Source organism: Kogia breviceps, chromosome 8, assembly GCF_026419965.1.
Source record: "Kogia breviceps isolate mKogBre1 chromosome 8, mKogBre1 haplotype 1, whole genome shotgun sequence".
NCBI classification, from domain to species: domain Eukaryota; kingdom Metazoa; phylum Chordata; class Mammalia; order Artiodactyla; family Physeteridae; genus Kogia; species Kogia breviceps.
This window is the reverse complement of record NC_081317.1, coordinates 104,587,056-104,599,246: the sequence shown is the minus strand read 5'-3', so window position 1 is coordinate 104,599,246 and position 12,191 is coordinate 104,587,056.

The window sequence follows — 12,191 nt, the reverse complement described above, 5'->3', positions numbered from 1 at the left end:
AACTTCATCTTGACACACTTCCGGTTTTCTGTGATATTACACTCTCTTAGCTTTCCTCCTACCCCTCTAGTTATTCCTCTTCTGTTTTAGTTAGGAGCTCTTCATCCACTTGATCTTAAAAAGTGGGAGTTCCTCTAGGGTCATTTTTAAATTCATTTTTACTCCACACTACTTTCTAGGCCACCTTTTACCTAAGCCCATGGTCTCGTATACCATGACCTTTCTAAAATTTACCTCTGCAGCCCAGACATCTTTTCTGAGCTTGAAAATTATACATCCAACTAGCTCCACTGTTTGCATGCCTTACAAGCACTTCAGTTTAACTTACCCTAAATTGAACTGAAGATCTATTCTTCTTCTCAAAATAAAAGAAGCTCAGTGAATGACCTTACCATCCTCCTAGTACTATAAGCCAGGAACTCTGTGATTATACTTGAATCTCTCTATCATTCAGTCTCCCATAACCAATCTGTTGTCAGATCCTCTTTTCCATAACTAACCTGATGCACACTTTCATCTCTTCTGCCATCATACAGTCCAACCTATCTTTATCTTTTACCTGAATTGCTGCCATAGCCTTGTAGCTGGTATTTCTGGAGCCAAACCTGCCACCCTTCCAATCTATCCCTCTACGCAACAGCCAATATAACCTTTTTACACAAATATGACATTACTTACAGGTTGAAAACCTTCCACTGCTTTCTAACCAGACTTAGAATCATATCTGGAGTGAATGCCATCGTGTGCACCAAGGTTTTCCCACTCAGGACCAAGACGCACATTCCCCTGGCTTCTGGCATGTAGCAGCTGATAGCTCTCAGCTGAATCGCTCTCCAGGATTTGCCCTCAGAGAAAGAAAGCTACCTCAACCATGATCACACACCCTTTCTCAGGGAAGCTCCCATTCAACCAGTGGTCAACTGGCACTTGAGAAATTATAAAGACCTAGCCTTCTTACCTAAACTTGTAACAACTCTGAAGGGCTCTCGCAGTTCCCTCTAGGATGGACTGATAAGTTACTTGTGACTGTATTATAGTCCAGCTTATGTCTCTGCCCAGACAGTCTTACTTTCTCCACCTGCCCATAGATACTGATCCTTAGAGTACTCACCAGGAAACTTCCTCCCTGCTAATCTGCATCTCAGAGTCTGCTTCCTCGAGAGTCCAACTTGTGATAGTATCCTTAACATGATCTAGAAGATCGTATGTGACCGGACCTCGGCTGACTCCTATCACATACTTCCCCAAGCTCTCTATACTCCTGCCACCCTGTCTTTCTTTCAGTTCCTTGAATATGGCATTTTTCTTCCTATCTCGGGATCTTCATATGTCTTAGGCCCTCCCTGGAACATTTAATGCCAACTCACATCTACTGCCCAATTCTTTTTTCACCGTAACTTCACCTCTTTGCCTTATCTATTCTTACTCTGTATTCAAATCTCAACTCCAGCTCAAAGAAGTCTTTCCTTTCCCCCAAGACATGTTAGTTGCCCTTTATCATCCTCCAGCCTACTATACTTCTCTCTCAAGGTAACTTAAAGGAACTAGAATGAAATATTCTGTAATAAATTGTGAAATATTTGTCTCCATTGATATAACATCAGATCCACGTTTCTCTTATTTGCTACTTTAGTTCTAGCACAGAACTTTGCACATAGTAGACATTCAAAAAGTACTAAATCATCATATGTAACATGTTCAATAATCAGTGATATCACTGGAGCTATATCATCCAATCCTCTTACAGTAACAGTAAATAAATGAAGGGATACAAAGCCAACACCAGAGTCATATTCATATATGTATATACACAGAAAGGATGTGTCTATAGCTTAGTCCAATTCCTGGTCCTCCTGGTAACAAAAGAACCCATCTCTCCCAACATTCCAACAAAGAATTCCAGAAGTTACATGAGAAAGTATAATTGCCAAACAAAATTGCCAAACCCCATCTTTTAGAGGTAAAAAGAAGAAGGAGGTCAGTATTCAGTATGGGTGAGGAAGGAGATTGGCTAACCCAAAATAGAACAAAGACCCTGAATAGTAGGAAATGTCCCAGGTTGAAAACAGTTGAGAAAACTAGGGATAAAGATGCTTAAGTGTGTTAAGAGTTGCTGTGAAAGAAAGTGTCTTTTGTAGGTATATATAATCCACTTTTTGTTTTTATAATATGGTAGATGACCAGCTTGAATGTGTCTGCTTCACCTGTCTATACCTAGGGTATAGACACAGAAGACAATAATAAATCAGTTAACTGTATGGCAAGTCTGATCTTAAAATTGTTGCAATCACTAAACATGTCAATTTTCAGATTCTTCTAAAATGTGGTTTTGTACATTGAGGTTGAAGACAGAGTTGGTCGACATGGACAAAGCTTTCATCTAAGTCTTCACACAGTACAACTCTGGGAAGCACCATTCACGTTGCACCCTTTGTGAACTGAGTGCCCTGCAGTTGTGCATTGTGGCAGCCCTGGTCTTGGAATGTGGCTGATTAATTCCAGCAGAAGTTATCATAATTATAGCTTTGGGATTCCACGATGAGTCAGCAAATAGATGTACTGCAGTAACTGTTTCACCACCTGCCCTGCAGTCAAGTTTCACAGTGAGTAACCTTAAGAAGAGCTGGAGTCAGGAGCCAATTTACGTAGAAAATCTGGAATCAACCAAGACTAACCCTGGGACAGTACATGTGAAGCAGATAAGAAATGATGCATCAGCATTCCGGAAGGAAAGAGAGTTCCTGTTAAGGTTTTGAATGCAACTATGAAGTCAGTACAAGGGATGGATAGGGAGAAATATATGAAACCGGAAGCTGAATGTCAAACACAGAAACCAGAGATGAACTGCACGTAATTCCAGAATAGACCTTAGTTAATTTTGTTAGTGCTGTACTTAGAAGCCAGTGGACTGGGGGCTGTGAGGCCTCAGAGGGGCTGCATTAGAGGCTTTGCTGCGAGGCGCTCCTGGAACTGTCCTTCCAGCCCTTTACAGCGTTGTGCCTTTTCGAGGCCAGAGAACAATGTGGGCAGCTGATAAAAGCAAATATATGTCTTGAGCATCAATTATACTCATTCATTGAAACAGGCATCTTGGCTCATTCACATCCAAAATCACCTTCTTTTTTGACAGGGAAGTTGACTATGGCAATTTTTTCTTTAACCCAAATAACTTGAAGAATGGCCTCAACTTTTCTCTCCCTTTGTGCCAAAGGCAGACCGAATGCAAGAAAAGCATCTGTGACTAATCAAAACAGGTGATGGAGCCTAAACCTCATTACAGAGGGTTTATCCAAGGCCTCCAGGAAGAGGAAAATGACCCATGGCCACTTCAAGAGAGCACAAGTGGACAGACAGTAAACCCCAAATAAACAGCACTCTTTCAAGGCACTCATCTTCAATGTTGGGTCCACATAAAACTTTGAAAAGGTGGAAAAGGAATTGATGTTTGAGTATACATACTCTTCGGAGATCAAGTCTCCTCTGCATTTATTTTAAACTTAATACAATAGGATGAGCCCTACAGTGTTACAGATGACAAAGAGAATTAAGAAATCTAGGGTTTGAGAAAAGCAAATACTAGATGGGAAGATATGAAGAAATACCACTGGTCCATCTCCTTCAAAGGCCAAGGCCCATATACACACTCTCACAGAAAGTTCTCTATGCATCTTACATTTTCAGCAGAGTGCCAAGCTGAGCTTGCTCTCCCAGCTATCCGATTCCAAAGGCTGAGTTTTGTTTTGAGCCAAGCTTCCCCTCAGTAATGACACCACAAGGATGGGAAGGATCCCAGAAGCAGTTCCTGGCTCCAAGCCATTTCTTTTATTACTTATTAACTTATTTTATATAGCCTTCAGCATGGCAAGAAAAGCTTCCTTTAATTATCAACAGGAATGAAGAAGCCACAAGGGGAAAATCAGAGCCAGAGAACTGCGGCTGCGCTGATTACACCCGGGCTCTTATCAAAGCTGATACAGGGGCCAGGCTGTGCAGACAGCATGCCGGGAGCCGTGGGCTGTGCGTGGGAGGCAGCGCTCGGTGCCGGGTAACTGTGCCGGAATGAATTCTCAACCAGGAGGGTTCTTCAGTTCTTCTTCTTTCCTCTTCTTCCAGTTCAGGGAAGTTGAACACCACAGTTGCCAGAGACAAGACAGGGAAGATACAACCTTTATGTGCAAGGGGACCAAGCTGGCAGAGCAGAATGGAGCTTTGAGGTGGTGATGAGGTAAATGGAGGCACTGGCTAAAAGGCAGCCTCAAGACTTTGCATAGGGCTTCCCTGGTGGCGCAGTGGTTGGGAATCCGCCTGCCGATGCAGGAGACACGGGTTCGTGCCCTGGTCCGGGAGGATCCCACATGCCGCGGAGCAACTAAGCCCGTGAGCCATGGCCGCTGCGCCTGCGCGTCTGGAGCCTGTGCTCCGTAAAGGGAGAGGCCACAGCAGTGAGAGGCCCGCATACCGCAAAAAAAAAAAAAAAGACTTTGCATAAGTACTGAAAATTACCGTCAGAGCCATCTTATGAGCAAGCAGAGAAGGTGAGAAATGTAAGGGCCTGGAGAACACCTAGGAAACCCTGCCCCGGCCCAAACATGTCTCTTCCTTGGAGATTCATGGTGTCTAAGAAATCATCATGGGAGGATCACATCCAGCACTGCCTTCTCCCTAAAGCTACTGACGCCTTCTCATGAATGTCTTTGCCCCAGTTCTAACAGCAAGAGCCCTTTGGGGAGAGATGTGGAAAGAGGCACAACAGAATCTCAGAAAGAGATGTTGGGAGTACTGACAACAAACCACCCACTCCCTGATTTCCCAGCGCCACGAAATTCCCAGAATGTTAACATCAAGGCAATCTTCTGATTTTGTGCAACGGTACAAGTCTCTTGTGAAACATTTCTTAGGCCACGCTTCCAGTTAGCCTCCACGAAGAAGACATACCTAATGCAAGGCAAGGGGAGTGGAGGAGGAGAAGCAAATGCAGGGCAATGTTGAGAAGGACCTGTCTCCATGGGCGCCTGCAGAAAGAGAGTTAGCTCTCCCATTCGCAGGAAACCCCGGCACACATGAAAAAGGCCTCGAGGACCTGAAAAACGCTCACCCCGCAAAACTGAGATGTTGTCGTGGTAGAAAAAACACTCTGCCGAGAGTCAGGTCAGCCCACCTCACGTGATGGTGAGCACGATAAAAGGCTAGATGGTGTGGGGAGTGTGCTATGCATCACACGGCTGGGGAGAACTTACGCCACTCCGGAGACGGAGAAAGGTCCCTGCCTAAAGTCCGCTTGTAGAGAAGAGGTGAACTATAAAATTTTGACAGTGAAAAATTTGGAGAAACAGAGCAACATTTTAGGCTAGAACAACTTTGTGGGGCTGTGTTGAAAGAAAATGACCGACGGGGTCGGGGGCTGACATGTTCATGATCTCTGACAGGACAGATGCTGAAACCCATAGGCATGTGTAGAACAGGAACTGTAAGAGGAGAAGGTATTAGGGGAAAGAGAGAAAGAAGAGGTGAGAAAAGAAAATGTGCATTTTTTCAATTTTGATAAGAACCTAAAACGTAATTGTAAAAATGTTTGCCTTGCTGGACAGAGGGAAAGACCTACAAATTTGTATGGCATGTAAGTGTATTTAGAATAGGAAATACGTGTGAAATCAAGTACTTTGAAGCACTTTGACAAAATGTTACATATGTTATTAATACAACTGAATGTGTCCCCCTCATTTTAAATTTTTCTTTTTTTTTAACCCTTTTTTGGGGGAGCTTCTTTCCATTTTCAAACATGTTCTGAACTTCCCTATATTAAAAAGGACCTCCAAAAAAAAGCTTTATTTTAGTGTTTTCTCCTTTTCTACCAGCTCATCTTTCACTCTCCTAGCATAGCTGAAAAAGCTTTGCACACATGGTCATCATGTGCTACCTTCAGTTTCTCTGCAAATCCTCCTTCCTTCTTTTCCTTATTTCCTAATCCCCAGCAATCTGGCTTTTCCCTCCCGGCTGCTACTTAAATGTATTTGTATTGAACTTGCATGAGGTAGTGGCCTCCTTCCAACTAACCCCACACTCCTTTTCAGCCTTCGTTTTTTTTTTAGTTTCTCTACCACATTTTAAACTGTTGAAAGCCCCATCCTTCTTGATGGCATTCAATTCTTCCCTTTCTCCTTTGTTGCCAGTACTACATGGATTTTTTTTTTTTTTTCGGTCATAAATAACTACAGTTGTGTGTGACAGGGATGGGGGATTGTTGAATCTGCAGATGCAGAACCACAGATATGGAGAAACCGCTTATAAGAAGGGGCCGACCATAATTAATACGCGGATTGTTGCTAAGCAATGGGTGGACGCCCCAACCCTTGTGTTGTTCACTGGCCAACTGTATAGCAAACCAAGGCTGTTCCTCAGAGCCTTATGCTTTGGAGATACATTTCGGTTGTTTCTGACCCAGACAAAACATTTAAGGACACGGATCTAGGTCAGCGTCCTGGGAAATTCCTACATTTCCACATTGCTGTTGTTTTCCTTAGCTTTACCAGGACAGATATAGATCACCAAAACCTAAAAGATACATTCACTCTGATCAGCCGTGATTCTTTTCTGTCTCAACTTTGTCTCCACAAATAGTGTGGCTTTGTCAATAGTGTAATGGATGGCTGGGAGGAAAGCAGGAGACTAGGTTTTCTGTGTTGCCCCTACTTTCTTTTCCCTGAATTTTGAAACAAGCCCTGAGTTTTAGTCACCAGCTTCTATACCAAATGTAGGACAGACCATCAGTATACATGTAGGATAGACCATCAGCATACATCAGTATGATGTATACTATATACTGTACACAAAACAAAACCACCAAGCAAACAAAAATATTTTTGACGGTAAATGCCTCTAGGGAAGAAAATTGGGAAGCTCAGTAAAAGGCACGGGAGAGAGATCTGCTTTTCACTGAAGCTTCTGTAACTTTTCGCCTGTGAGCTGTGTGCACGTAGTCTATGTTCAAAAGTCATTTTTATAGAGAAGATGTGTAAAATACTTGTTAGACACTGCCAATCTAAAGAAGTGAAGATTCCTGGTCCCAAGAAATTTACAATATTATTAGGGAGACAGAACATTATTTTAAAAGAAAAGGACAATCGATATTTTTATACTGGCCCCTCCACTAACTGGCTGTCTAATATTAGCCAAGTTATTTAACTATTTTGACTTCAGTTTCTTTACTTGTGGAATGGGGAGAGTGCATAAAATCATCACCTATTACATTCCATTCATTCATTCATTTTATTTATCTATTCAGGAAATTTTTAGTGAGCACCGTATTAGTTGGCTTTTGCTTTATAACCACCCCAAATTTAGTACTTTAAAACACCTTAGCTCACAGTCTGTCAGAGTGGCAATTTGGTCAGGGCTCAGCTGTGTGGTTTTTCTGCTAATCTCCATTGGGGGTCTTTCCTGTGTCTTTGGTCAGCTGTCAGCTAAAGTGGCTCTGCTTCTGGGGTTTGGCTGGCTATCAGCTGGAGCAACAGAGGCATCTGAGCTGCGCGGCTCTCGTGTGGTCAGCTAGCCTGGACTGGTTCACATGGCAGCTCCAGATTGCCAGAGTAGCAGGAGGGCAAAGTCCCAGTGAAGATGTACGCTTCAAGTCTCTGCTTGCATCACGTTAAGTAATGTCCCACTGACAAAAATCAAGTTCAGCCCACGTTTAAGGAGTGGAGAAAGAGACTCCAAATGTGACAAGACCTATAAAATCAATCACAAGGGGCTGTAGAAGAGGAAGAAGAATCATTGGTGGCCATGTTTGCAATCTACTACAATCACCTTCTTTGCACCACATCCTTACCCTCATGGAGCTCACATTTTATCCTCTCTGCCACTAAGTTTCTACTGCTAGCAAATGATAACTAGGAAACTCTGGGATGAGATAGGTGAGATGGATCATGGGGCAAATCTTGGAAAAGAAATGATTAAGGGTATAAAATTATTAAGGTTAGGTAAACAAAACCTTTCTGAGAGAACTATCTGAGCCAGACTTTCCCAAATGTGTATTCAGATTTTTTGGTTAAATTTTTGACTAAAAAAATCTATTTACAGACCAAAATGTCAGCATTGCTGTGCTTGAACTCCTTAAGAGTTAAAGGGAAGCAGCAACTGTGAACTGATTTCCCTTATTGGGGCTCATGGATTTTTTAAACTGCAGCTTGCAGAACAATAAGACATACGACCACTGGGAATGACATAATCAATCAATTAACAATGGGTTCTAAACACATGCAATGTCTGCTGGCCAGACACTGCGGGGAGAAAATGAGGCAAAATACTATTCCTTCCATCTGGAAGCTTGGCACGCAGTTGGGGGGTGGGGGGAAAGCTAATACATCCAAAGAAAGGTAACAAACAATACCAGGTAACAAATGAAATGAAGACATTGAATCCACAGTTCCCTCCAAGTATAAAGTTTCTCCAGGTGTTCCAGCTGTTCTTACACTATCTACTCCTCCATTTCCTGCTGTGTCAAGTGTCCCATAGTAAATTACCCTGTGGGGAGGAAATGTTACTCAGCCTGACATCACTGTGCTCCATCACACCCTCTCACACACCTGCTCACAACCTCACATTCCTCACACACCTGTCATCACCCACCAAACACTCCTCTCCTCTAGCCTATACATCAGCCTATACATTCACATCTTCATCTTTCCATGTGGATAGGACATTCCTCCCAAACATGCAAACCCAGAATGAGGAGGCGATGTCACTTTGTAAAATAAAAGGACTTGTGGGAAATATGTCCAAGCAAAAGTTTCTACCTTTTCTCCTTTTTTTTTTGATTTTTTTAATTTTTTTTAAAAAAATTTTTTAACATCTTTATTAGAGTATAATTGCTTTACAATGGTGTGTTAGTTTCTGCTTTATAACAAAGTGAATCAGCTATACATATACATATGTCCCCGTATCTCTTCCCTCTTGCATCTCCCTCCCTTCCACCCCTCTAGGTTGGTCACAAACCACCGAGCTGATCTCCCTGTGCTATGCAGCTGCTTCCCACTAGCTGTCTATTTTACGTTTGGTAGTGTATATATGTCCATGCCACTCTCTCACTTTGTCCCAGCTTACACTTCCCCCTCCCCGTAGCCTCCAGTCCACTCTCTAGTAGGACTGCATCTTTATTCCCATCTTGACCCTAGGTTCTTCTGACCATTTTCTTTCTCTCTCTCTTTTTTTGTTAGATTCCATATATATGTGTTAACATACAGTATTTGTTTTTCTCTTTCTGACGTACTTCACTCTGTACCTTTTCTCCTTTATAGTAACTCTGGAGAGAAACCAGAGTGCATGTGGATAATGACACAAAAGGCAGAAGAACCTTGAGAAGGGAGCGTTGCCTAATGCAGAGAACGTTTTCCTGGGGATCAGAGGCCCTGAGTTCTAAAGAGGACATTGATATTTTCTGATGGTATAATTTGGGGCATGGTCACTGTGACTTTGAGCTTTCTTATCTTTCAAACGAAAGTAACGTCTATTATTGATACACCTCCCCCATCTACCTCATAGCGTTGTTATACTTTTCCAATGTAACAAGTATGTAAAATCATTCTATAAAATGTAAATGACTATAGCCATGGGTGAACAGCTCTATCTAAAACCGGCGATGCTACTCAAAATATTTATTGACTGATGCGACATAGGCATGGACTCATCAAAGAGGACTCCTAGCCATCAGAATAAACACTGACCAGCAGAATATCAGCCTCGTCTCAGCAGATCTACAGGTAATATAGTGGGAGGAAGTGCTATAACCAGTAAGATACGTACATGGACAAAGTCTTCTGTGGGGCCTGCCCCCCTTCAAAAACAAATATATATCAAGGCCTATGTAGGTTCCTAATGGTAATATAATTTTTTTAACTCTGAAACTTAAAAAATTTTAAAGCATGAGGATAATAAAAACTAACAAGATGAATAAAAATGTGATTTCAATAGTCACACATCAGGACTTCCCTCGTGGTTCAGTGGTTAAGAATCAGCCTGCCAGTGCAGGGGACATGGGTTCGAGCCCTGGTCCAGGAAGATCCCACATGCCACGGAGCAACTAAGCCCATGCGCCACAACTACTGAGCCTGCGCTCTAGAGCCCGCGAGCCACAACTATTGAGCCCATAAGCCACAACTACTGAAGCCCCCGCGCCTAGAGCCCATGCTCCGCAACAAGAGAAGCCACCGAGATGAGAAGCCCGTGCACTGCAACGAAGAGTAGCCCCCGCTCACAGCAACTAGAGAAGGCCTGCCCACAGCAAGGAAGACCAAACACAGCCAAAAATAAAAAATTAAACTAAAAGCAAACAGTCTTTGAAAAAACTTTTACAAGAAAGGAGTTTAGGGCTTCCCTGGTGGTGCAGTGGTTGAGATCCGCCTGCCGATGCAGGGGACACGGGTTCGTGCCCCGGTCCGGGAAGATCCCACATGCCGCGGAGCGGCTGGGCCCGTGAACCATGGCCACTGAGCTTGTGCGTCCAGAGCCTGTGCTCCGCAACGGGAGAGGCCACAACAGTGAGAGGCCCACGTACCACAAACACACACACACACACACACACACACACACACACACACACACACACAAGTAAGGAGTTTTAAAAAAAAAATAGTCACATTTCCACATACTTTTAAGCGTTGTTCACTACGTAAAAGCATAATGACTGTCCAGGAGACTTCATACTTTCACCTCCAAACCAGCTAAATAGCAAATGGCTAGCAACTGCCACATAAGTGCTTTGTCTTAGCTGATGCCAGTTGAAATTTTGTTTCCTTCAGACTAATGATCAAAGAGGTTTCAGAAAACAAACCTACCCATCAGCAGATCCCATCTTTTTGCATGTTACTATGAATCAGATATGTGGCAAGCTAAACCAGTAGACTTCTGAGTAACTAATATGTGAGATGCATTCTCATATGAAAAAGTCTGAACTTGGGCCCCATAATCGCCTAAAAGCCCCACTGTTAGGACTGATGCATATCTAGGCATGTCTGGCAAACCAATGTGCTACACTTGCCAAATGTCTATTTGAATGAAGGATGAAGAAACCTCCCAGGGGAGAATTCATTCCAAGGGAAAAGAAGGTCAAACAGATAAGCATGTCCAGTGGGGTCAGGGAAGGGACAATCCTCGTGTTGGCATGGTATTTGTCACTAGGCTTTGCATTCTGTGAATGTGATGGGGGTAGATGACTGTAGGAGGGGGAATTTGGAGTTTTCAGCTGTTAAATTTGGGGCCAGAAGCCGTACTGCTTTGGGAAACCTGTATGCCCCTACATACACACCACCACCATTCCACCCACTTCTGAGACCTCACGTACCCCGGACAGCAACAGCTCTGCAGGAGACAGCATCATGGCATCCAGAGAGTGCAGCTGTACCAGGAGAAGCCTCATGAGTGCCCAGCAGATGGCAGTGGTGCCTGGCTCAGGTAGTGGAGTCTGCGAATGTCCTGCACGGCAGAAGAAAATTGCTTGGCGTCCAGCAGACACCGCATGGCAGCTGATTGATTCCGGAAGCTGGACTGGAAGTGGCTTGCAGGGAAGGGAAGCCCAAGGATCCGGAATACAAATTGATTATTGAGAATGTTGGATTGGCCCCCTTAACTCAAGGGCTCAGACGTGGGACTTTGTCTCTTTTTCCATCTCCTCCCATTTTTAGGTCCATCTCAATGCCAATGACTTCAGTGTTGTATCTCCACCCCCAAAGCTTTCTACTGCCCTCCAGACTCATATATCTAACCGGCTGCTCGGTATCTCCATGTGGATACCAAATGGAAAATATCCAGAACTGAACTCCTAATCTTCTCCCCTCAAACACATCTTCAACCTGCAGCCTTCCTTATCCCAGCTGGTGGGGCCATCAGCCACCCAACTTATCAGGCCAAAATTCTTGCAATCATTTTTAACTCCTTTCTTTTCCTTACCTTTACATCCAATCCATCGGCAAACACTAGAATCTAATAACTTCCGGTCTCTGCAGTTTCTACTTTGATCTAAGACACTGCATCTCTTGCCTGATCACTTCAGTACATTAAAGCATGGAATTGGAACTCAAATGCTTCTCTAGCCAGTAACTTGGTTTCAATTAAAACCCTGAAATTTGAAAACTCATGAAGTGTCCTCTCTAAGGATGTGCATGTTCAATACCCCTCAAGTAGAATTAATGACACAGGGT